Raw genomic sequence first — 27,563 nt, forward strand, 5'->3', positions numbered from 1 at the left:
CAAGAAGCAGGCTGAGAAGGCTATTCCATTGCAAACATTAGCCATCTCTTCTATAAAAGGAAGGCTAACTCAGAGAGTGCAGCTAAGGGTTGTGGAGAATCATTCTTAGAGAGTAGGACTTGGCCTTAGTGCAGGAACTGGTGACGTACCTGATTAAATTTCAGAATTGTTGTGGGCTAGTTAACTGCTATATGTCTCCTGTTTCTTCCCCCTTTCCCTCACATTTTGAATGGGAGTGTCTGTTGTGGTTATCTCGGGTCAGTTTCACTATTGTATGTTTGTATGTTGGGTGTGTGGGAGCAGATAATTTGTTTCTTTAATTCAGATCAAGAGGAGCTATACTCCAGTAGCTGTACCTGAGGAACTGCATCTGAGGAGCTTCAACCACACCTGGACCTGATTTAGATATCGAGATTCTGGACATCAAGCTGATGCCATAATGAGATGAGACTTTTGAAGGTCTTAGGAGAGGGTGAGTGTATTTTGCATGTGGGAGGGACTTGGGGCCAAGGGATGGTATGTGGTAGTTTATCTCCAAAGTGGCTACCATCAGTTTCTTTCCTTCTTGCCATTCAGAGGTGGAGTCTCTTTCCTTCCTTCCCTTGAATCTGGGCTGGCTTTAGTGACTTGCTTAACCAATAGAAATGTGACTTTCTGGGACTTCTGATGCTGAGTAATATGAAGCCTTGCAGCTTCTACCTATGCCTTTTGGAATTTTCTTTCATGGAATACTTGCTCGCAAAACCCAGCCACCGTGCTGTGAGAAGCCCAAGCCAAAAGGGGAGGACACTTCTAGGCACTGTTTGATAGCCCCAAGTGAGCTACTAGCAAACATCAACTGTCAGCCATATGAGTGAGGGAAGGACTCATGTTGGCCAGTCCAGCAGACACTATCTAGAGAAGAGCCAGGGTCCCTGTTAAGATATCTCAGTCATTTTCATCCATTTAAGTTACCCCACCTGAGGTTCCAGACATCATGGATCAGAGACAAGCTGTCTCTGTTCTTCTCTGCCAGGATTTTGGGCCCATAGAATCATGAGAATAATAAAATGGTTGTCGTTTAATACTACTTAGTTTTTGGATAGTTTTTATTTTTTATGTGGTGTTAGATAACTGGAATATTGTGAGACTGAATAGAAAATAGTCCAGCTCTATGCAGTTTATAAGAGATATACCTAAGATAAGGGATCAGAGAGATTGGAAGTAAAGATTAAGGAAAAACCAATTTCAAAAGAAAGCTGGTTAATAGTAGGAAAAATTAATTAGAAGGCAAAAATCATTATTAGGGTTAAAAATCATAAGAAAAAATTATGAGAGGAATAATTAAGCAAAAAGCTATAATTCCATATCCATACTATGGATCCACTAGAATGGCCTTGAAGTATATAGATAAAATATAGATAACATATAAAACATATAGATAGAATATATGAAGAGATTGTATAGATACAATAATAGGAATAAATTTATAAATCTACAAAAGTGGAAAATTATAATGTATCTTTCTTAGTAATTGATAGGCAAAAAATTGGAGAAGATACAGAAAATTTGAACAAATAACCAACAAGCTTCATTTGTGGGTACATACCAAGCCCTGCATCTAATAGATGAGACTATATTATCTTTTTTTAAATTTTAATTTAATTTTTTTTTTTTTGAGATAGAGTTTCACTTTGTCGCCCTCAGTAGAGTGCTGTGGCGTCACAGCTCACAGCAACCTCAAACTCTTGGGCTTAAGTGATTCTCTTGTCTCAGCCTCCCAAGTAGCTGGGACTACAAGCACCTGCCGCCACACCTGGCTATTTTTAGAGATGAGGTCTCGTTCTGGCTCAGACTGGTCTCGATCCTGGGAGCTCAGGCAGTCCACCCACCTCCCAGAGTGCTAGGATTGTAGGTGTGAGCCACTGTTCTCAGATGAGAATATATTGTCTTTTTAGGCAGTTTAAAATAAAATTGAACACATACTAAAATTATAAAGCAAGTCTCAACAAAACCAAAAATTGGGTATTAATGCAGGCTGTGTTTTTTTGATCAGTTAATCTTAGATTGAAATTGAATAAGAAGATAACCAAAAACAACTTTATATATTTGGAAATATAAAAGCATACATCTGGCCAAGTGTGGTAGCCAGACTGCGGATTACATGCCTGTAATCCCAGCACTTTGGGTAATGAGGCAGGAGGATTGCTTGAGTCCAAGAGCAATCTTGGGCAACATAATGAGACCCCATCTCTACAAAAGAAAAAGAAATTATCTAGATATGGTAGTAGCTTATAGCCCTAAAAAGAAATTATCTAGATATGGTAGTAGCTTATAGCCCTAACTACTTGGGAAGCTGAGATAAATGGATCCTTTGAGTCCAGGAGTTTGAGATTACAGTGAGCCTGGGTGACAAAGTGAGGCCCTGTCTTTAAGAAAAAAGAAACAAAGAAAATAGAAGGAAAGGATAATAAAATAAGAGCAGAACCTAATGATAACAAAGATATAATAGGATCAACAAAACCAAAAGTTGGTTTTCTGAGAAAAACTACTAAAATGGACAAACCCCTGGAAAGATTGATCAGGAAACCAGAGAGTGAAGATATAAATACGACTAGGATTGAACAAGAAGACATATCTACAGATACAGCATAGATTATGAAATAAACTATTAACAAATGTACACAACAAAATTAGAAAGCTTAGATAAGAACAACTTTGTGAAAAATATATATAACTTAACAAAATTGATTCAAGAAGGAATAAAAACCTGAAGAGACATATAATTATTAAATATATTGAATTGATGGGCAGTGCCTGTGGCTCAGTCGGTGAGGGCCGGCCCCATATACCAAGGGTGGTGGGTTCAAACCCGGCCCCGGCCGAACTGCAACAAAAAAATAGCTGGGTGTTGTGGCGGGCGCCTGTAGTCCCAGCTACTCAGGAGGCTGAGGCAAGAGAATCGCTTAAGCCCAGGAGTTGGAGGTTGCTGTGAGCTGTGTGAGGCCATGGCACTCTACCGAGGGCCATAAAGTGAGACTCTGTCTCTACAAAAAAAAAAAAATAATAAATAAAATAAATATATTGAATTGGCAAGTCAAATTCTACCCAATAGAAAAGAGGCAGGCATAGATGGAATTATAAAGGTATAATTGACATACAGAAAACTGCACATATTTGAAGTATATGTGTACAATTTGGGAAGTTTTGACACGTATACAACCAGGAAATTATCATTACATTCACCAGTATACAATTCATCCATGTAACAAACATTTTCAATAGATTTACCTCCTAAATCTATTGAAATTAAAATGAAGATAAAAAACATATTCATCACCTCTAAAGTTTCTCCTGCCCCTTTCTACCACCTAATCTCATCCCTAGGCAATCACTTACCTGCTTTATATAATAAATGAGTTTGCATTTTCTAGACTTTTATGTAAATAGAATCATGCAGTATATCCATTTTTGGGGGGTGAGGGAGCAGAGCATGTTGAGTGATCAAAGATTCATCTTTTTTATTGCTTAGTAGTATTTTATTGTTTGGCTAGACTACATTTTGTTTATCTATTCACCTGTTGACATTAGGGTTATTTCCAATATGGGGCTATTATAAATAATGCTGCTGTGAACATTTGTAGACATATGTTTTCTTTTTCTTTTTTTTTTTTTTTTGAGACAGAGTGTCTCACTTTATTGCCCTTGGTAGAGTGCCGTGGAGTCACACAGCTCACAGAAACCTCCAACTCCTCCCAAGTAGCTGAGACTACAGGCGCCTGCCACAACGCCCGGCTATTTTTTTTGTTGTTGCAGTTTGGCCGGGGCCGGATTTGAACCCACCACCCCCGGCATATGGGGCCAGTACCTTACCCTCTGAGCCACAGGCACCACCCTATAGACATATGTTTTCATTTCTCATTATCAAATATCTAGTAGTATAATGATTGGATCAAATAAGTGTATATATTTATACTTATTGAGTATCAAATAAGTGATATATTTATACTTATTGAGTATCAAATAAGTGTATATGTTGAAGAAACTGCCAAACTATTTTCCACAGTTGTTTTGCCATCTTAGATTCCCACCATTGATTCCTCCACAATCTTAGCAGCATTTGATACGGTCAATCCATTCTTACTATCAATCCATTTTTAGCTTTTGATATAGCCATTCTAGTAAATGTAGAATATTATTTCATTGTGGTTTTAATTTCCTTTTCTTTAATGATTAAGGCTGAGCATCTTTTTCTTTTCTTTTCTTTTCTTTTTTTTTTTTTTTTCTATTTCTTATGGTAAAGTGTCTATTCAAATCTTTTGACTTTTTTTTTTTTTTGAGAGAAAGTCTCACTTTGTTGTCCTAGGTAGAGTGCTGTGGAATCATAGCTTATAGCAACCTCAAACTCTTGAGCTCAAGTGATCTTCTTGCCTCAGCCTCCTGAGTAGCTGGGTCTATAGGTACCCACCACAAAACCTGGCTAGTTTTTCTATTTTAGTAGAGACTGGATCTCACTCTTGCTCAGGCTGGTGTTGAACTCCTGAGCGCAGGTGATCCACCTACCTCAGCCTCCCAGAGTGCTAAGATTACAGGTGTGAACCACCCCACCTGGCCATTTTTAATCAGATTGTTTGTTTTCTAATTGTTGAGTTTTGAGTATTCTTTATATATTCTGAATGTAAGTCCTTTATCAGATGTTTGCTTTGCGGGTATTTCCTCCCAGTTTGTGACTTGTTTTTCTATTCTTTTTTCAATGTATTTTAAAGAGCAAAAGCCCACATTGAGAAGCCGTGGCAGGAGGATTGCTTGAGGCCACAAATTCGAAGAGCAAAAGCTTTTCATTTTGATGAAGTCCAATTTATCAATTTACTCTTTTTTTGTATTTTTGGTGTCATATCTAAGAAATCTTTGCCCAATCCAAGTTTACAAAGTTTTTCCCTATGTTTTGTTGTAGAAGCTTTATAATTTGGGGTTTGTGTCTATTTTAAGGCCCATTTTGAGTTAATTTTTGTATATGCTAGTACAAAGTTTGTATTGAGGTTTTTTTTTTTTAGCATATCTACATCTAATCGTTACAGCATCATTTGCTGAAAAAACAATGAGACCTTTCTCCCTTGAATTGCCCCTGAACCTTTGCTGAAAATCAGTTGTCTATAGTTGTCTGCATAGATTTGTTTCTGAACTCCATTCTGTTCCATTTATCTGTTTGTCTAACTTAATACCACTATTGCACTATTTTGATAGCTGTAATTTTTTTTTCAAATTATTTTTAATTTTTTTACATATACATGTGTTTAATTAGGTTTCCACTTTCTGCCTTCACAGAATTAAAAAGGCTTAAAATTTAATAAGTAATTTTTATAATTTTTTTTTTGAGACATAGTCTCACTATGTTGCCCTCGGTAGAGTGCTGTGGTGTCACAGATCACAGCAACCTCCAACTCTTGGGCTTGAGCAATTCTCTTGCCTCAGCCTCCTGAGTAGCTGGGACTACAGGCGCCCACCACAACTCCTGGCTATTTTTTGGTTGTAGTTATTGTTGTTTAGCAGGCTCGGGCTGGGCTTGAGCCCACCAGTCTCGGTGTATGTGGCTGGTGCCCTACTCACTGACCTATGGGTGCCAAGCCATGAGTCTTAAAAACTGGTAGTGTTAATCCCCCAGCTTTGCTTTCTTTTCAAAGTTGTTTTGGCTATTCTGGGTCTTTTGCATTTCCATGTAAATTTTATAATCTGTTTATCAGATTCTACAATGAAGCTTTTGGAATTTTTATTGGAATTGTGTTGAATATTTGGGGATAATTAATAGCTTAACAATGTTGAAGTTTTTGGCCATGAATGACATATATCTCTACATTTATTATGAATATCTTTAATTTCTCTCAGAAGTGTTTGATAGTTTTCAGTGTTTAATTCTTGTATATCTTTTGTCCAGTTTATCACTCGTTATTCATGCTTTTGATATTATAAGCTGTATTTTTAAATTTTTATATTTCAATATTAAATTTTAATAAAAATTTTAATAAAGCCGGGCGTTGTGGCAGGCGCCTGTAGTCCCAGCTACTCGGGAGGCTGAGGCAAGAGAATCGCTTAAGCCCAGGAGTTGGAGGTTGCTGTGAGCTGTGTGAGGCCATAGCACTCTACCGAGGGCCATAAAGTGAGACTCTGTCTCTACAAAAAAAAAAAAAAAATTTAATAAATTTACATATTATAGAAATACCAATTAACTTCTATAAATTGATCTTATATTCTTTAAATTTGTTAAATTCTTACATTAGTTCTAAGTACCTTTTTTGTAGATTTTATTGGATTTTTAGCTGAGACAATCTTGTCATCTGAGTAAAGACATTTTACTTTTCCCATTCTAATCTAGATTTTTAAGTTCTTGTCTTATTGTACTGTTAGTGCATCTGATGCAATGCTAAATAGAAATGGTGAGGGCAGACACCATTGTGATGTTAATTGTTTTCTTCCTAGATTCCCTTTATCAAACTGAGAAAGTTTCCTTATATTTCTAGTTTTCTTTTTTATCTTTTTTTTTGTAGAGACAGAGTCTCATTTTATCACCCTCGGTAGAGTGCCATGTGTCACACAGCTCACAGCAACCTCCAACTCCTGCATCCAGGCGATTGATTCTCTTACCTCAGCCTCCCAAGCAGCTGGGACTATAGGCGCCCACCACAATGCCTAGCTATTTTTTTGTTGCAGTTTGGCCGGGGCCAGGTTTGAACCCACCACCCTTGGTATATGGAGCTGGCGCTTTTTCGGTGTTACAAATTTCCTTCTTAAGTTCTGTTTTGGCAGCACCAGGCACAGGCACCGCCCTATTCCTAGTTTTCTTACACTTTTATCAGGAATGTCTAATGTTTTTCTAATGCTTTTTCTTTATGTATTGAAATGATCATATAATTTTTCTTTTTTAGTTTGTTAACATGGTGAATCATATTGATTCATTTTCAAGTGTTAAACCAACCTTGCATTCTTAGGATAAATTCTACTTAATTGTGATGTTTTGTTATTCTTTTTACATATTGCTGCACTTGATTCGCTAAAATTTTATTTCAATTTATTTTTTTGAGACAGAGTCTCACTATGTCGCCCTTGTTAGAGAGCTGTGGCGTCATAGCTCACAGCAACCTCAAAGTCTTGGGCTTAAGTAAGTCTCTTGCCTCAGCTTCCCAAGTAGCTGGGACTACAGGTGCCCGCCACAACGCCCAGCAATTTTTGTTGTTGTTGTTGTAATTGTTATTGTTGTTTGGTAGGCCTGGGCTGGGTTCGAACTCACCAGCCCCAGTGTAGGTGGCTGGTGCCCTAGCTGCTGAGCTATAGGCGCTGAGCCTGATTTGCTAAAATTTTAAAGATTTTTTTTTTGTCTGTATTATGAGTTATTGGTATGCAATTTTTTGTTATGTCTTTGCAGGGTTTTGGGATTAGGATAATGATGACATAAAATAGGCTGGGAAATACAGTAGGACTTACATAAGTTGACCACCTAAAGAACTGTAACAAACTGGTCAATGTACGGAGGTGGTCAACATAAAGAACTAAGCCGCCTATATTGATATGTACATGTGGTGCATGTCTGATCTGTGAAAATTAGGTCAGTTTAAGGAGGTGGTCAACTGTGGAGGTTCTACTGTATTTTTCCTTTCAGCATTCTGAAACAGTTTATAGAGATTTTCATTCTGATGTTTATTATTTTCTTCTGCTTATTTTAGGTTTTATTAGCTTTTCTAGATTGTTAAGGTGGAAGCTGAAGTCTTTTATTTTAGACCCTATCTTATTTGTTTGTTTATTTATTTATAAGACAAAATCTCACTCTGTGGCCCAGGCTAGATGCTATGACGTCAGCCTAGCCCACAGCAACCTCCAACTCTTGGGTTCAGGTGATCTTCCTGCCTTGACCTCTCAAAGTAGCTGGGACTACAGGTGCCTACCTCAATGCCCAGCTAATTTTTTCTATTTTTAGTAGAGACAGGGTCTTAGTCTTGATCAGGCGGGTCTCAAACTCCTGACCTCAAGGGATCCTCCCATCTCAGCCTCCTAGAACAACAGGCATGAGCTACTGTGCCCAGCATAGACCTTCTTTTTAATAGGAATGTGTGATGTTATAAATTTCCTTCTTAAGTTCTGTTTTGGCAGCATTCCACAAATTATATTTTCATTTTCATTCAGTTCAAAGCACTTTCTAATCTCCCTTTTGATTCCTTTGACCTGTAAGTTACTTAGATGTGTATTATTTAGTTTCCTAGTATTTGGTTTTACAGGTATTTTTCTTTTATTGTTTCCTATTTTATCTCCCATATTTCTACTGAGCTTTTTGAATGTGGAACACAGGCATAATAACTGTTAATGCCATTGTCTCCTAATTTTAACATTCTCTGTTGGTTTTAGCTGGTTGATTTTTCTTCTCTTTGTGGGTCATATTTTCTCACTTCTTTGTATATCTGGTAAATTTGCTTGGATTCCAAACACTGAATTTTAACTTGTTAGTTACTGGATATTTCTTTTCTTTGTTCTGTGTTACAGTAAAGTTATTGATACAGTTTGATTGTTTCCTTAAGATTTCTTAAGTGGGGCCAGAGCAGTTTACCATCTAGGATAGTTATTCTCCCAGACCCTTTGAAATATACTCTACCTAGTGCCCTGTAAATTGTGGAGTTTCCATTCTGGTTGGTGGTTGTTCCTCTTCTATTTGAGTGTCAGTTAGTGTTCACGCTGATCCTCTCAATAATTTCTAGATGCACTTGCTGGTCATTACTCCACTGAGTACTGAAGGGGTACCCACAGAACTTAAGGTGCTCCCAAGGTGCAGCTCCTTCTTCTCCAGTACTCTGTCCTGCATACTCTCTCTGCCACAGTCTACTTAGACTCTGAGCTCTATATCCTCACCTAAGATAGGTTCCTGGGCTCTACCTAGGTCCTTCCTTCCTTCCTGAGCTATTCCCTAGAAATGTTTTCAAGGCAGAAAGCCTCGGCACTCACACAGCTTACTTCACTTGTTTCCTGTCTCTCAGGGATTGCTCTCCTTCATTGCCTGAGGTACAGTGTCTTTAAAACTATCGTTTCCTAGCCTGAGCCAGAGAGAGACCCCGGCTATTTTTAGAGATGGGCTCGTGGCCGGTTGTGGCTGGGGCCTGTAGTCCCAGCTACTCCGGAGACTGAGTCAAGAGAATCTCTTAAGCCCAAGAGTTAGAGGTTACTGTGAGCTATGACTCTACAGCACTCAACTGAGGGCGACAAAGTAAGACTGTCTCAAAAACAAAACAAAACAAAGAAAACCTATTGTTTCATGTATTTTGTTTGCTTTTTCTGTTTGTTTCAGGTAGGTAGATAATCTGTACTTGTTGCTCCATATTGGCTGGAAATGGAATTGTTTTCTATATTTTTTTATGTGCTTAAAATGTTTCAGGATAAACAGATACACCAAATATGGGTGTATTTGTCAAAGGTAAAGGTACTGATTGAATTTTTCTAGACGTGAATTAAATTTTACCTTCTTCAAACATTTGAAAGACCATATTTTTATCTATAAAACAAAAAGGGTTAATATGTTTTATGATTATGTGAATAGAATAATGCAGTGCTTATTGTAAACAGGTTCTGAGGTCTGAACTCAGCATCACTATCTTGTTTCATATTAGCTTCCAAATAGCATCAGGTAGTCATTTTTTAAATTTAAAACCAGTTCGTGTGTCGGCTTTGATTTGATCTTGTGACCTCAGAGAAGAAACATTCCAGGAAGAGAATAAAGAAACATTTTATCTCATGAGGCTTTTAAAAACAAAATCAGGATCTAAATATTTAAAAAAATTTAATATGTAAAACCCTTCTACAATGGACTCTTTTTTTAAAAAAAGAAAGTATTGTTCTTTAGCCTAGTTAATGAATAATTTGAGTACTATTTTATTATAAATAATTGATTTCCAAGATTTCCTGGGGTAAGAAGACGGTTCTAACTGAATAAATGAAAGGAAATGATAAGGCCATGAATTTTGTTGGTGGAAGTAATAATGAAAAAAAAGCTATGAGTTTGAGGTTGATTGTGAGCATACAGTGATTTTGCAGTTAAGATGAAGGAGTTTGCTAGTGATCTTCTTAGAGAGCAAGTAAGGTCATGTGACAACAGTGAGAATAGGAAAATTTCTGTTGTTCTAGGTGGGATGGAAAAAAGCTTCTAATAGTTGTTTTTGGAGGGCCATCTTTAGACATTGTGATTTTTCACCTTTGGGAGTACATGGATAAGAAATACCCTTGGACAATTCTAGCTTGTAACTTTTTACTCATCCTTTTACTTTTTTCTGTATGTTCAATATGCAATTGTTGATTAATTAAAAATGAGTGGGGAGCTTGGTACCCTTATCTCAGTGGTTAGGGTGCTCGCCATATATACCAGGGCTGGCAGGTTCTAACTGGTTCTGGGACGGCTAAACAACAATTATAACTACAACAACAAAAATAGCCGAGCATTGTGGCAGGCGCTTGAAGTCCCAGCCACTTGGGAGGCTGAGGCAAGAGAATCGCTTAAGCCCAAGAGTTTGAGGTTGGTGTGAGCTGTGATGTTACGGCCCTCTACTGGGGGCAACAAAGTGAGATTCTGTCTCAAAAAAAAAAAAAAATGAGTGGGGGTTGGTACATGGTGACTCAGGCCTATAATCCTAGCACTTTTGGAGACTGAAGTGGGAAGATTGCTTGAGGCCAGGAGTTTGAGACCTACCTGGGCAACATAGCAAGACCCTGTCTTTAATAAAAAGAGGACTTGGAATAGAACTTTTTCTTTTTCTTTTTTTCTTTTTTTGAGACAGAGTCTCACTATGTCATCCTTGGTAGAGTGCTATGGCATCACAGCTCACAGCAACCTTAAACTCTTGGGCTTAAGTGATTCTCTTGCCTCAGCCTCCCAAGTAGCTGGGAATACAGGTGCCCACCAAATGCCCGGCTAGGAATAGAACTTTTTAAAGAGAATTTTATTTTCAGCCAGACTTGGTAGCTTACACCTATAATCCTACCACTCTAGGAGACTAAGGCAGAAGGATCGCTTGAACTCAGGAGTTCGAGACCAGCCTGCACATGAGCAAAACCCTGTCTCTACTAAAAATAGAAAAATTAGCTGGGTGTTGTGGCATGTGTCTGTAGTCCCAGCTACTCAGGAGGTGGGAGGCTGAGGCAGGAAGATCACTTGAACCTAGGACTTTGAAGTTGAGGTTGCTGTGAGCTAGTCTGATGCCATTGACCTCTAGCCTGGGCAGCATTGGAGTGAGAATCTGTCTAAAAAAAGAACTTTATTTTCAAATTAGAAAAGTTTATTAAGATACAGAAAATCAGCAGCTCCCTTAGCTCTGTGAGTAGGGCGCTGGCCTTATACACTGAGGCTGGCAGGTTTGAACCCCGCCTGGGCCTGCCAAACAACTATGACAACTACAACGGAAGAATAGCCAGGAGTTGTAGTGGGCGCCTGTAGTCCCAGCTACTTGGGAGCCTGAGGCAAAAGAATTGCTTAAGCCCAAGAGTTTGAAGTTGCTGTTAGCTATGATACCACAGCACTCTACCGAGGGTGACATAGCTCTCTCAAAATAAAACAAACAAACAAAAAAAAAAACAAATACGGTATAGAAAATCCAAAGCACTAGTTTCTGGAGATTTATTTTTTGCAACCTGGAGTAGTCCAGTTTTTTATTGTCTCAATTTATAGAATTAAAGGTGATACTCCCACCTTGGCCTCCTCAAATGTTAGGGTTACAGGTGTGAGCTTCCATGTCCAGCCTTACAATATTTTTATAAAGATAAAATCCAGTTAAAATGCCTTGGAGTATAAAAAAATTAGAAGATATGATACAGAAGAGTCCAGGACTGTTCTAGGGTTAATGAGGTTGGTACAGCCAGGTATAGTTGTTAGCGTGTACATAGAGTATGTATGTATCAGCTGGGCGACAGTCTTTTTTTCCTCTTCCATCTGTGGCCTCCCTGATGTGCTATGTAAACCTCTTAATGTACATATGTATTCACAGCTAGCACCAGCAATAGTTAGGGATGTGTTTTTTAATTCCTCTCCCATCTGAGGCCTGCCAGAGTCATTCCTACAAGAGTTCACCCAGTTTATTGGACTGATTTAAACTTTTAAGTTTTTGTTAGAAGAACTGGGCAAGGGTCAGAACATCTACCATCTTGCTTGGTGGTCAGAGAATCCACTAAGCAAGAAAAGGAACAACTCTCTGTGTCCTGAAAAAGCCAGCTTCTCCTATCCAGATCAGAAGGATTGTTTTATCAGAGTCTTCTCATGGATTGAGGACTTTGAGTTTTGGCAAGTTTTAATGAAAAGGAGAAAAGATCACAAAAGAAAGAACTTAGGTGCTTGGACTTAGTGTCAACTAAGTTCCCGCTAGAGGGAACTAGAACTATTCTTCCTGATCTTGTAGAATACATATGATTAAAGTTCTTTATGTCCTCCTTAGAGTTCTGAGCAGTAATTCTCTATTCTCTCTTAAACTAGGACCACCTCCCCACTTCCTACCTTCACCAAAATTTTAGGTTTACCAAACCTTAGTGTCCTTCTTGCGGGTGAGAATGAAAGAATTGAAGCTATACAATATAAAATATAATTATAATGTGAGGTGATATAGTGACAGACATAATCAGAACTCTGTTTTAGTTTGTGGGTCCTATCTGTCTAATACGATATTTACTGTATTAGAAATTAAGCCTGTGAAATGAGTATAATTGTGATAAAAAAAATTAAGCCTGAGAACTTAAAAATATTTATGGATTGATTGATTTAAAATAACTATAAACATACTATGTTATTTAAAACAGGGAAATTTAAAAATATTTCTGTATTAATTTATTAAAAATAATAAGCCTATTACATATTAACATTAATAACATTTTCATGGAAAGTAACTAGTTTTCAAGACAAGAAAACAAACCGGTGTGGTGGTGGTTCATGCCTGTCATCTAGCACTCTGAGAGGCTGATGCATGCTTAAAGTCTGGAGTTTGAGACAAGCCCAAACAAGCATCTGAGGGGGATTGCTTGAGGTCAGGAGTTTGAGACAAGCCCAAACAAGGGCAAGACCTGCATCTCCACAAAAAATAGAAAAATTAACTAGGCATCGTGTCTTGCCCCTGAAGCCCAGGAGTTTGAGGTTGCAGTGAGCTATGGTGACACTAGACTGCAGTCTAGTCTGGGCGACAGAATGAGACCCTGTCTCCAAAAAGAAATAAATAACAAACAAAAAAAAAAAAAATCAAGAAAACATTTAATGGGAACAAAGGCATTATTGTATGTTTTCGTAAATCTCTTTGATACTTGGCTTCATAAAAAACATCTGGATTCTCATTTCTGCTTTTGCATTTAATCTGATGCATTATAGCACAGCATATATCCTCTGGAAAACTATGCTTATGAGATAATGAGAGTAAAAAGGGCAAATATCATTTTATTTATTTACTTATTTACTTTTATAAAGATGAGGTCTCCCTATGTTGCTCAGGCTGTTTTGAACTCCTGGCTTAATGGATCCTCCCACCTGAGTCTCTCAAAGTGCTGGGATTATAGGTGCGAGCCACTATGCCCAGCCCTCATTTTAGTATTATTGTGAAAACACTTTTGACCTCAAGCACTCCCTGAAAGGATACCTCCAGGAATTTCTGGACCACAAACTTTATAGTTCCCAAACTTTACTATGTGTGGGAAAAGAGTTATCTCCCTTAGGTATAGCAAATGTTTCCATGTGTTTAATCAGTACTGGCTGTTAAACCTAATTAAGCAGTATAACATCCAGACTCCAGAATTGAAGTGGGTGTTGCAGCTGAAACCTCCAACCACTAAACTGGGAGTTAGTCCCAGTTCATGTGCTTTTTTTAAAGTAGTGGCTGTTCACGAAGTGTTTTTGTAGGCCTTTGCTAATCAGTTGGAGAGGAAAATGGAGCCAGATCCTTGGGAAAGAACTAAAGAATTTTAGAGATAACAGTGACCTTTAAAGATAATTGAAGGGTGGCTCATGCCTGTAATCCTAGCATTCTGAGAGACCAAGGCCAGTGGATTGCTTGAGCTCTCAAGTTCAAGAGCATCCTGAGCAAAAACTGCCTGGGTATTGTGGCAGGCACCTGTAGTCCCAGCTACTTGGGAGGCTGAGGCAAGAGGATCAGTGGAGCCCAAGAGTTTGAGGTTGCTGTGAGCTATGATGCCATAGCACTCTACTGGGTACAACAAAGTGAGACTGTTTCTAAAAAATAAATACATAAATAAAATAAAAAAGATAATCAAGTCATAGAAATTTAGTACTTTTCAGGTTTGAAAGTATCTGAAGGCCATCTAATCCAACCCTTAAGTTTTCTAATAATTATACTAATAATACACAGGTTGGCTGCTCTATGTAGAGCCCACCATCACTATCATATTGATCTTTTTTTTTTGCGGGGGGGGGGGAGGGGGAAACAGAGCCTCAAGCTGTCACCCTGGGTAGAGTGCTGTGGCATCACAGCTCATAGCAACCTCCAACTGCTGGGCTCAAGCGATTCTCCTACCTCCACCTCCCAAGTAGCTGGGACTACAGGTGCCTGCCACAGTGCCCAGCTATTTTTTGGTTGCAGCCGTCATTGTTGTTTTGGTGGGCCCGGGCTGGATTTGAACCCACCAGCTCAGATGTATGTGGCTGGCACCTTATCCACTTCAGTCACAGGCACCGAGCCTATTATTTTGATCTTAATTTAAAATGTTTTTGTGATAGAAAATGTCAAAACATGTGCCCCATTTTCCCCTTCAACAATTGGGAATTCATGGCCTCTTACCCACTTTACCCAACTCCCTGGATTTTTTGCTGCAAATTCAAGAATTTTATAATTTCATCTGTAAAATATCACTATATTTCTCTGAAAGATAAAGACTTTAATCTCAATTCCATTATCACACTAAAAAATAGGAAATAGTAATTCTTCAATAGCATCAAAAACATTTCCCTAATCGTGTTATTTTAAAATGTATATATATAAAAAAAAATAAAAAATAAAATGTATATATAATTTTAGTCAGGCGTGGTAGCTCACACCTATAATCCTAGCACTAGGATCCCTCTCTGGGATGCTGAGGCAGGTAGATTGTTTGAGCTCAGGAGTTCAAGACCAGCCTGAGCAAGAACAAGACCCCATTTCTACTAAAAATAGAAAAATTAGCCAGGCTTTATAGTGGGTGCCTATAGTCCCAACTACTTGGAGGGCTGAAGCAAGATCACTTGAGCCCAGGAGTTTGAGGTTGCTATGAGCTATGACACCATGTCACTCAACCCCAGGGTGACAGAGTAAGACTCTGTCTCAAAAATAAAATATATATATATATTATTAGTGTGCTTGAATCAGGGTGGGAAAATATTTAATGTAGTGCAGTTGGTTGATTTGTCTCTTGGTACCCTTCCTCTCTCTTTCTCTCCTCCCTTTTCTCTTGCAAGTTTGTTTTTTTTTTGAGACAGAGTCTCAGGCTGTTGCCCTGTGCTGTGGCATCACAGCTCACAGCAACCTGCAACTCCTGGGCTTAAGCCTCTTGCCTCAGCCTCCCAAGTAGCTAGGACTACAGGTGCCCGCCACAACACCCAGCTATTTTTTTGGTTGCAGCCGTCATTGTGGTTTGGCGGGCCCTGGCTGGATTCGAACCTGCCAGCTTAGGTGTATGTGGCTGGCACCTTAGCCGCTTCAGCCACAGGCGCCGAGCCATTCTCATGCAATTTTTTGTTGAAATCAAATCATTTACCTTACAGAGTTTCCCTGAGTCTGAATTTTGCTTATTAGATCTCTGTAATGTCTTTTAACATGTTCCTTTGTCTCCTACATTTCCTGTAAATTGGTACTGATATAGAAGTTTGCTCAGACTTCTTCATGAGTGATGTTTGGTTCTTTTTTTTTTTTTTTTGAGGCAGAGCCTCAAGCTGTCCCCCTGGGTAGAGTGCTGTGGCATCATAGCTCACAGCAACCTCCAACTCCTAGGCTCAAGTGATTCTCCTGCCTCTGCCTCCCAAGTAGCTGAGACTACAGGCGCCTGCCACAACACCCAGCTATTTTTTGGTTGCAGCTGTCATTGTTCTTTGGTAGGGGTAGGCCTGGGCTGGATTCGAACTGGCCAGCTCAGGTGTATGTGGCTGGTGCCTTACCCGCTTGAGCTACAGGCACCGAGCCAATGTTTGGTTCTTTTATTAGGGGATCCTTAATGTTTGCTTGTCGTGTGTGTGTGTGTGTGTGTGTGTGTGTGTGTGTGATGTCAATAGCTGTTGATGATTTTTGCTTCGATCTATTAAATCATTAAAGGTTGTAAAATTCTAATTCTGTCATTCTTTCTCATTTGTTAACTGGAGTACTATAAAGAGAAATGTCCCCCCCCCCACCATGATCTATCATTTGATTACCCATTGATATTATATATACAGGAAAGTCATGTTTTATGAATGAAAGGATGAATGTTTTAACCTTTTCTGTTTACCAATTTTCAAAATAATGAATTGGTTCACGAGCATTCTCCAATGGTGACCAATTAGGCATTGATGGGGGGCAAGTTTTTGGCATCATTGTGAACTCCAGGATTTAGACATTTTTGAATATGATTCAGTTCATTACCGTTGTTATTATGGTCTATTCCCTTTCTAGGAATTTCACATATTCATTTCTTCTAATAGACTAAACTTGAAGATCAGGACATGTCTCATCACCTTTGTGTTCCTGGTGCCTACTGCATGACTTTCAATAAATGTCAAATGAATGAATTGATAGTCTGAGCAATCTTTTAAGATAAGAGTTAATTTTGGAGGCTTAACAGAGGAACAATGTTAAATATGGTTTCCCTGCATAATCTGATAAAAGGCTATGTAACAGTGAAAAGTATTCTGAGTGAATGTGAAAAAAAGGTGAAAGTTATTTAACTGTTATTTGTTGACAGAGGTGGAGTTGTTTACACCATTGTATTCATTAGATACACCATTGTTTCCAGTAGGTCTTTTTTTTTGTATAAATGCATTTTGTCCTAAGAGTAAGTCAGAGTCCTTATTTTTACGTTTCCTACTGTAACGTAAATTACATTTAAAAGTCTCCTTTCACCTCCCTTGGGTTCTTTTCTCATTTAATATAAATGGCAAAGAGCATTCATTTTTATGACAGACATGTTGCCCATCAGTATATCCACTTATTTTACAGCCCCCCCACCCCAATCTTGCAAGGAAGTAAAGCAATATGAACTTTAAGTGCCCACAGTATGCTGGGCACTGTTCTGAATAGTTTTACAAGGATTATACAGAACAATTATTCTTACCACAAACCCTGTAAAGTTGGTAGTATTTTTATCATGTCCATTTTGTAGATGAAGGCACAGACATTAAGTAACTTACCCTGGGTCACATGACCAGTGAATGTTAGCACCAGGACTCAAATCATGCCTTCTTTCTCCAGAGCTTGGAGACTTCTTTTTAAGTTAACTTTAGTGACTACCACAACATTTTTTTAGGGTGGGGTAGTGTCCATAAAAGAATTGTGAGTGATGTGAGTAATAAAAATTAGTGTCACAAAATTTATCATTTTATTTATGTATTTGTTATTGTAAATAGAAACAGGATCTCACTCTGTTACCCAGGCTGGAGTGCAATGGCACAATTGGGACTTGCTACACACTCCATTATGCCAGCTAATTTTTTATTTTATTGTAGAGACAACGTCTCACTATGTGTTTCCTAGCCTGGCTGTTCTCAAGCTCTTGGCCTCTAAGTGCTGGGATTATAGGTGTAAGCCACTGTACCTGGCAAAAAATCTGTCATTTTATAATGACAAATAAATGTGGCTAAATAAGCCAGTTATTTTTTAGTGGAACTTTATTCTCAAAAATAGGATTCATTTTCTCCAGGTTATCATTTCATAGGTAGTATTAGACAAATAAATATGAAATATTGAAGAATAAGTTCTTACTGTCCTTTGCCATATTGTAAAAAATTGGAATTCATACAATTTGAAATCTCTCTTTTTTATTGAGACAGAGACTCACTTGTCCCCCTCGGTAGAGTGCCGTGGTGTCACAGCTCATAGCAACCTCAAACTCTTGGGCTTAAGCAATTCTCTTGCCTCAGCCTCCCAAATAGCTGGGACTACAGGTGCCCGCCACAATGCCCGGCTATTTTTTTGTTGTAGTTGTCATTGTTGTTTGGCAGGCCCGGGCCAGGTTCAAACCCGCCAACCCCCGTATATGTGGCTGGCGCCCTAGCCGCCGACTCAGAATTTGCAAATCTTAATTAAACTTTTTTTTTTTTTTTTTTTTGAGACAGAGTTTCAAGCTGTCACCCTGGGTATGGTATCACAGCTCTCAGCAACCTCAAACTCTTGGGCTTAAGTGATTCTCTTGTCTCAGCATCCCAAGTAGCTGGGACTACAGGCACCCTCTACAATGCCCGATATTATTTGGTTGTGGTTGTCGTTGTTTGGCGGGCCTGGGCTGGATTCAAACCTGCCAGCTCCAGTGTATGTGGCTGGCGCCCTAGCCGATTGAACTACAGGTGCCGATTAAACATTTTTAGTAGGAAAAGTGCCTGTAATATAATTTACTTACCATCCTTTGATTAGGTTATTACAACTTGTTTTGTTTGGTTATAAATGGGTTCATAGATTATCATACAGGAGAGGCAGTCATCCTAGTTTCTTCATCTGTCTCTGCTTCCTTCATTATTATGAATTTATGCATGGATAAAGCACTATAAATAATCAGTAATTGTCACAACTGTGACTATAACATAAAAATAATAGAGCCTTCAGGTTGTCTAAAATTCCTTCCTGACTCGGGCTATATGTCACTCTTTTCTCTCTACTCAGTAAAGTTTAATATAACATGAGAATGAAAGTAACATTAATAGGGAAAACTGTGAATCTAATTTAATTTATTTATTAAAAGGTTCTTAAATATTGGCAACGTGGATTGCCTGAGCCCACAAGTTCAAGACCAGCCTGAGCTAGAGCAAGACCCTGTCTCTAAAAAAAATAGCTGGGCATTGTGGTGGCACCTATAGTCCCAGCTACTCAGGAGGCTGAGGCAAGAGAATGGCTTGAGCCCAAGAGTTAGAGGTTACTGTGAGCTGTGATGCCATGTCACTCTACCCGGGGTGACATAGTGAGACCCTCTCTCAAAAAAAAAAAAAAAATTAATTCAGTTTATTTTTATTGGGAAACTAAATGGTATATTCTAGCTGTCATTCAAATATATGTTTAATTGGTAGAATAATTACTCTGTGTGCCCATGATAAGTGTTATTTATTTGAACATATTTGCCTTTTCCTATTTTTTTCATAATTGATTTAACTGCATCTCTAAAAGCTGCTCTTTAGACTGACAGCCAAAAAATCCCACATGCCTGGGGGAAGTGCCAGGAAAGAGTTAGTGCTTTAATTCCCCTAATCCTTATCCCTTAATAGTTAGGGACCATTGACATCAGATGGGTTAGACTCTCTCTAGATGTTGGTTGTCTCTTCAGGACTGTTCCAGGGAAGGAAATTAACACTCGAGTACCTTTTATGTATTAGGCACTTGATGTGTGTTAACTTATTTAATTCTTAGAATTATGTGAGGTAGATGGCGTATCAATTTTACTGATTAAACAAATTGAAGCTAGTTATCAGTGTACCCTGAGTCACACACCATAAGTGGCAAGAATGTAATTTGAACCCATCTCAATCTAAATACCTCTCTACCATGCTGTTGTAGCTATTCATCTGAAGAGGCTATTTATCTGTTTGTAAATATTTCAGTAAATGGGGCAGATAATGGGATTAGTAGACATACTAAGGAGACTGCAAAAATATGTGGTATATAGAAAATCACAGGACTATAAAAGGATAAGTAGAGTTTTAGATCCTCTACTATCATACATACCTTGGAGATGTCATACATTGCCTTTGTTGCAGTTTCTCAGTCTGTAAAATGAAGATAAGATCTGTTCTTCTTTCCCTATGGGATATTTTGAGTGTATAGCTTTGAAAATTATTAAACTTTACTAATGTGTGAAATATTATGATTATGGAGAGTTATATGGCTTGGTAGATTTGGTATCATTCTTTTAATCAAGAAACAATTAGTTAACCTTGGCAGTAGGCCAGTGGATCTCAAAGAAATAGCGTCTGCCAATCACAGTCATTTCTTGGAAGGAAGAATTGAAAAATGTCACAGCAGTTATTCTCCTTGACCTCCTTCTCTGAAAGGGAATTTGATTAGGCAAGCTGGTTTCATAATAGAGAAGAGCTTCTCTCTTCTCTCCAGGGAATTGAAGCTGAGCGCCAGACTTGTTCTGTGAAGCCAGTGCAATCTGGTTTTAAAAGATTTAACTAAATTTATTGTGATTAAGGTTTTATGAGGGATGCACGTTGCAGAGCAGCAGCTTTGAAAATGTACATATGAGTTAGTCTATGTCCCTAGATTAAGAACAGGACACTGCAACTACTTTAAGTTCAAGGATTAGTCCTCGACAATTCCATAGCATCTTAAAGAGAATCCTAGATTCTAAAATTTGAAAAATAGGCGGTAGGGGACCATTATATATACTATAGAACAAAGTCCCATCTAGGTGTTATTTGTTATGTAGGCGTTTCTCTAGTCTAGACTTTTGTTAGTGAGCTGACTCCAGTACTTGATTATATATAAAAAAAGCTCACAAGATTATATTTAAAAAGCTTAAAACTAAACATATAGTAAGCATGCAATAAGGGTATGAGTATTTATTTTCCGCAAATAGCATAAATAAAAATGGTATGAATATTTTAAACATGATTATAGAATTATGCCTTAAGGCAAAGACAGTGAACAGCTAGAGAAACTACTTGAAATTAGTGTACTATAGGCATCCCTGCAGGGCTACTGCATGCCCTGGTGGAACTCAAATTGTTTCTAATTAGGAATATCTGGCTTAGTTTTTGTTCTTCCAACACTTGCTGACTTTGCTAAGGGTTTCTATGTATATATGTAGTATGCAGAATTAAAAGTAATTTGGCCAAAATAGGGATAAAGATAGATTAGTCAGTTTCTCTAAAGGCTCTACGTTTATATTGTTACCTTTATTTGCTAAATTGATTTTGGATGAATACATAGTTGATTTTAGGCCATGGAATTTAAGCCGGCCTCTTGTTGGTCCAGTCTTCTTCCCAGCATGTGCTACTCACAATAATTGGAGACTTTGGAAATGTGCTTAAAGTAAGTCTCATTTTGGTGAAATCATATAGGATTAGTCCTATAATAGTTACATAAAATTCTTATAACTATATTTAGGAAAAAACTTATTGGTTGATCGCCGAAAATCAAGGAAATAATAGGAAGAGTAAAGGAGAAGCTGCATAAAGGAAGCCAGTGGGGAACTATTGTACACCTTAATATACCATCAAACACAGACTTTCCTTCCAAAATTAAGTACTTTCTCAAAGAAAACAGAAACATCAAATGAAGGAAGATAAAACTATTTTCTGGTATCATGTTGGCTTTCATTGAATTTAAATATTTTGGCTTCCTAGAGTGGCCCATGCGTTTAACAGATGATAAATGCTTGGTGTTTATTAAAATGGCAACATTATTGATGGAAGGTTATACCTATATTTTATATAATCTAGAAGGTAAAATAAAAATTTTAGGACATTCTGATAGTACTAGGTGGTTTCAAACAATACTCAAGTTTCTGAAAATAGCCTCACAAAGGAGATGAATATGTATTTGACATTATCCTAAATTTGCTAAGTTAGAGTCATTTGCCTGGCCTGGTGATTTCAAGTTTTTGGAGGCTTTAGTTGATGTTTTTTATGGATTGAGTATAAATTTATATGTTAACCTGTTTGAAGTGATTAGCCAACTTGTCCATGTATACGTGCATGTGCTTACTATCATTATATTCTCAGCACAATATATGACTTTTTTTTTTTGCAGTTTTTGGCTGGGGCTGGGTTTGAACCCGCCACCTCCAGCATATGGGGCCGGCGCCCTAGTCTGTTGAGCTACAGGCACCACCCCAATATATGACTTTATGGTGGTTGGAGATATGAAAGGAAAAAGGACTATAGAGAGGTGGCTGCTTTAAAAGAGACAGCTTCTAGACGACATCACCATTAATTTATTCCAATTAGAAATTTTTTGAAGTGTGTATATCCCCTGGGTAGTTAGCAGGGGTTGCCTGTGGTCTTTTGCACTCAAATATACTTTGTTTTGAAATAAGATCCATCTTAAAACCTGGCTGAGTTGTGCGTACTACTGAAATTAGAGTTCACTGAAGAAGTGAAGGGCAGATAGGTCCCAAAGAAAAGCTCCTGTTTAGAGCTTTGGAAAACTAGTGAACAGCTCCCAGAGCACTGGGGCTTGGGAAGCAGTGTGTCAGAAGTTGAGACAGAAAGTTTAGAGTACTTCTGCCTGAGGCCTAATAGAAATAGCCTCTTTCTTCCTACAGACTTATAGAAATTACCACGTGATTTTGGACTGAGGGCTCTGAAGTTGGAACTACATTTCTTTCATTTGCAGTATAGAAAAACTTTTTTCTTGTTTATAAAATGAAAACAATCTTTGAGAAGGATACTTCTTGTGAGTAAAAGTATATGATATTTGGGCTGGGCACAGTGGTTCGTGCCTGTAATCCTATTACTCTGGAAAGCCCGAGTGGGAGGATTGCTTGAATTCAGGAGTTTGAGACCAGCCTTTGCAAGAGCAAGACCAGTCTGTACTAAAAAATAGATAAATTAGCAGGACATTGTGGCAGGTGCCTGTAGTCCCAGCTACTCAGGAGGCTTAGTCAAGAGGATCGCTTGAGCCTAAGAGTTTGAGGTTGCTGTGAGGTATGATGATGCTATTTCTCTCTACCCAGAGGGCAAAGGGAGACTCTGTTTCAAAAAAAAAAAAAGTATATGATATTTGATTAAGTGATTTAGACCTGTTATCAAAATCATTGCCTTCTAAATAGGTTTGTATAATCAAATAACTAGAGCAATGTTTTTCAACCTTTTTTTATCTCACAGCATGTTTGAATCTGTAGTAAAACTCTGCAGCACACTTAAATTATGTTGATTAAAGAAAAAGTTAAAAAAAAAAAGAATATGCTTACTGTGATTGTGATTTGAACTTCTTTCAAAAATAAATTAATTAAAAATACTTACCTGGCAAGAGAGATACCATGTTCATGAAGGTGATTTACCCAGAGCGATGCTTATCCATTGCACTCTGGATGTGCGGACTTCTGTGATTTCCCCAAATGTGGGAAACTTGACTGTATAATTTGTTTTAGTGGGGGGATTGTGTTTGCACTTTCCCCCTTAAAAATGAATAAATAAATAAATAAAATTTTAAAAATAATTTAATTAATGATCTTTAAAAAATTTCACAGCACACATAAGATCCTCTCACAGCATACCGGCTGAAAATCACTGAACTAGAGAACAATAGAGAAGTCCTGAGGTTTGATTTGACAGGCAATAAGTCAGCCTCATTGAGAGAAAATTATCAGAAAATATTCCTGTTCTAATGGTAAGAGAAAAACAACTTTGATTTATTTTAACCTATTAATCAGGCTCTTATTCTATAGAGAATGGAGTGTTTACCAATAAGCCTTTTTATTTCTGATTCTGTAGTGAAATTTGATTTAGGAATACAGGGTAGCCTGGTTTTATTATAAAACTAGGGAAGGAAAAAAAATCACTTTGACCTATCTAGTTAACTAAATATTTCCTGTTTAGGATCAGAAGATGTTTAAATTTTTCTACTGCAACTTGTATCAAATTGTGCTTCTCTGGTTTGGTTAGAAACGGTCTCCACCTACTGGCTGCAATTCACTTGACATTTCATGACAACATCCTCTGTTTTGTTAGCTATGGGAGGTATCTAGGTAGGATTGCAGTGACTAAATGTTATACTTCCATGTAGTTTTTTCTAAAATCTCTAGAAAGCTTTTGGAAAGTTCTTACTGAAGTTTTCTTGGGGAATAATGGAGGAGAAGCAGTGTGTAAGGGCTTACAAGAGCTAAACCAAAGCATTTAACTAAAGTAAGTGGCACATTTGCAATGGCATATATGATAGTGTCATTATACATAGAACCAAATGAATTAAGTCTAATTTATGTATTAAATTGTTTAAGCTTTGTTCATTCTCATCAAATAAGGTCATTATTTTCTAAATTGCTATTGGTTTCAGCTCTGATGTCCATTTGGAAATAATTGTCACTATAATTACTGAATTATACAATAAAATAGGACTTTTTTTGGTTAAAATAGGACTCTTGCCTCAGCCTGGGACTACAGGCATTCCCCACAACAAACCTTTTCTGTAAAGTGTCAAATAGTTTTTAGGTTTTTCAGGCCATATGGACTTTTTTTTTTTTTTTGAGACAGAGTCTCACTTTGTCACCCTCAGTAGGGTGCTGCAGCGTCACGGCTCACAGCAACCTCAAACTCTTGGGCTTAAGCGAGTCTTTCACCTCAGCCTCCGACGTAGCTGGGACTACAGGCGCCTGCCACAACACCCAGCTATTTTTTTGTTGTTGTAGTTGTCATTGTTAGGCATGTCCTGGGCTGGTTCAAACCAGTTAGCCCCGGTGTATGTGGCTGGTGCCCCAGGCACTGAGCTACATGCACAGAGCCCATATGGCTTTTGTTGCAATAACTCTATCCTTATAGCAGAAAAAGTAGCCTCAGACAATATGTAAATGAATGGGTGTGGCTGTCTTCCAAAAAAGCTTTATGGAAATAAATTTAAATTTGATATAATTTCCACATGCCATGATATATTTTTCAGGCCAGATATGGTGGCTCACCTATAATCCTACCATTCTGGGAGGTCACGGTGGGTGGATTATTTGAGGTCAGGAGCCAGCCTGAGCAAGAGTGAGACCCTGCTTCTAAAAATAGAAAAACTAGCTGGATGTGGTGGTGCACACCTGTAGTCCCAGCTACCTGGGAAGCTGAGGCTGGAAGATCACTTGAGCCCAAGAGTTTGAGGTTGTTATGAGTTGTGATGACACCATGACAGAGTGAGACTCTGTCTCAAAAAAAAGATTTTTATGTGAGTTTAAAAACCCAAAACATTCAGATAAGGTAATCATTCTTTAAAATTTTCAAAAAAGAAACCATCATGATAGTTGAAGAATAATTTGCTGTGCTGAAGGGCATGGGGTGTTGATACTAGGCTCCTTGGGCCATATGATGTGGGCAGGGTGGCATAGGTCATTTATTTGCATATCTACCCCCCTTCTACATCTCAAAAGTGAACATGTCCCCAAAATTGAATTGCTAATCTTCCCTTTGAAACTTTTTTCTCTTGCAGTCTTGTTTTTCCTCCCAGAAACTTAAGCTAAAAGTCTTATTGCCATTCTTAACATTTCTCTCTAATACCAATCCATCAGGAAATCCTTTTGGGTCTACTTTCTTTTTTTTTTTTTTGTGGTTTTTGGCCGGGGCTGGGTTTGAACCTGCCACCTCTGGCATATGGGACCGGTGCCCCACTCCTTGAGCCACAGGCGCCACCCCTTTTGGGTCTACTTTCAATGTATTAATTATCTAACCACTTCTCACCACTTTGGTCTAAGCTGCCCTATCATTTCTTGCCTGGATTATGGCATAGCCTCCTAACTGGTCTCTCTACTTCTGCTGCTGCTGTTTCTATAGTCTGTTTTCACTTGTTAAACAAGAGAGCTTGTTTAAAAAGTCACGTCATGTCACTCTTATGCTCAGAACCTTGCAATGACTTCTCATTTCACTGAGAACGAAAGCCACAGTCCTTAAAATTGACTGCAGTGGTCATTAACCCATGAACTCTTCATTTACTTACTTTCCTCTTTTTTTATTTTGCTACACCTCCTTCAAATCTCTGATTTTCAATGTGTCTTACCTATAATTTTACTCAGAAGGTCAGTTTACAGAATTATGTTTTTGCTACAGTTTCCTGTTTTCTTAAACTATTTAGTTTTTTTAATTGAGGTATAAATTACATAGAGTATAATACACAAATCTGAAGTATACAGCACATGCAACCTCCATCCAGATCAAGACATTGTACATTTCATTTCTCTAGAAAGTTCTGTTATGCTCTTTTCCTGTCAGAAGCTCCCTGCCTCCCAACCAACCACAGGTAACCCTATTCTGACTTACATTAACCCATAAACTAATTTTGTCTGGTCCTAAACTTGAATCTTACCTAATGCTATTAACCACAATACTACAGCCTGGCCCTCCACACCAATCCCTGCTTTTATTCTCCCTATTCCTTACCCTGCAGTACTTTTTCTTTCTTTTTTTTATTATTTATTTATTATTATTATTTTTTTATTGTTGGGGATTCATTGAGGGTACAATAAGCCAGGTTACACTGATTGCAATTGTTAGGTAAAGTCCCTCTTGCAATCATGTCTTGCCCACTTTTTCTTTCTTTTGTAGTACTTATTATCCTCTAATATATAATATAATTTGTTTTTTCTGTTATTGTCTTTCTCCCTTCTAGAATCTAAGCTCTCCAAGGGCAGAGATTTTTGTTCTGCAGTGACCCAAGCATTTAGAATAGTACCGGACACATAGTAAGCACTCAATAAATATTTGTGAAATGAATGGATGAGAAGGCAGATGGATGGATTGTAAATTGTAGATAATTGAATGGGAAGATTCAGAAATTGGGGAAATTCCTATATGTACTTTTATGTTCTTAGAAAATAAGACATAAAATTATCTTTTGGGTGTACAGGGGAGGTGATGGACTTGGGATCATGAAGACGGTGAAGGAAGTTTGAAATGTTAGAGGCACAGGAAGACACAGGAGAGTATCTTGCCAATTCCCTTATCTCTCTTGCCTTCCATTACATCTATAGGGCAAAAATTACTGTCAACTTCCTCTGTTTCGACATCTGGGCTAAGTTCTGTTGAAGTGAATCATTCAGCCACATTCGTTGGTACCATACAAATCCATGGCCAGAACACTGCTTTAGCCTCCAACAATAAGCAACAAATCTATGTTGTCCAAGTCATTCATATTGGAATGTGAAATAATGGAGAATCTTCTAGTTGGTGGTATCTTAGATTTGATAAAATATGATATTCGATTCTAGAAGTGTAGCAGTTATAGGTACTGACAAGGTTACCAGGGTATGGCCATTGGAGGATGTAACTAAAAAGGAGTAGAGATCAAGTGTCTGATTAGATACATTATTGCCATGGACTTTGAAAATCCAGAGTCATGAACTAGTTTTAAGAGTTTCCAGCCTGAGAAATGGAGTGACTAGAGCAGGGGTTCTCAACCTTTCTAATGCCACAACCCTTTAATACAGTTCCTCATATTGTGGTGACCCACAACCATAAAATTATTATCGTTGCTACTTTATAACTGTAATTTTGCTACTGTTATGAATCATAATGTAAATGTCTGATATGCAGGATGTATTTTCTGATGGTCTTAGGGGTCATGACCCACAGGTAGCAGGTGCAGCATAGAAGTAGTTTTATAGATGGTCATCTTCTTTCTTCACATAGTGGAAGGGGTGAGGTGTGAGAGAGTTCAGTGGGTCTCTTTATAAGGTCACTAATTGCATTCAGCCTTTTTGACCTAATCATCTCCCAAAGGTCCTACTTCCAAATACCATCA

At 38.0% G+C, this 27,563-nt stretch overlaps 1 protein-coding gene and 1 non-coding gene across 5 annotated transcripts in view; both read left to right on the forward strand.

Annotated features, from left to right (window-relative positions):
• Nucleotides 1-27,563, forward strand: part of AHCYL2 (adenosylhomocysteinase like 2) — a 199,240-nt gene that overhangs the window by 55,450 nt on the left and 116,227 nt on the right. The gene's annotated exons all lie outside the window — the stretch shown is intronic.
• On the forward strand, nt 23,094-23,258 carry LOC128560649 (U1 spliceosomal RNA). Its single transcript, XR_008373118.1, has one exon. It is a non-coding gene; the product is annotated as a U1 spliceosomal RNA (small nuclear RNA).

The sequence above is a fragment of the Nycticebus coucang genome, chromosome 11 (assembly GCF_027406575.1).
Source record: "Nycticebus coucang isolate mNycCou1 chromosome 11, mNycCou1.pri, whole genome shotgun sequence".
In the NCBI taxonomy this organism is placed as follows: Eukaryota; Metazoa; Chordata; class Mammalia; order Primates; family Lorisidae; genus Nycticebus; species Nycticebus coucang.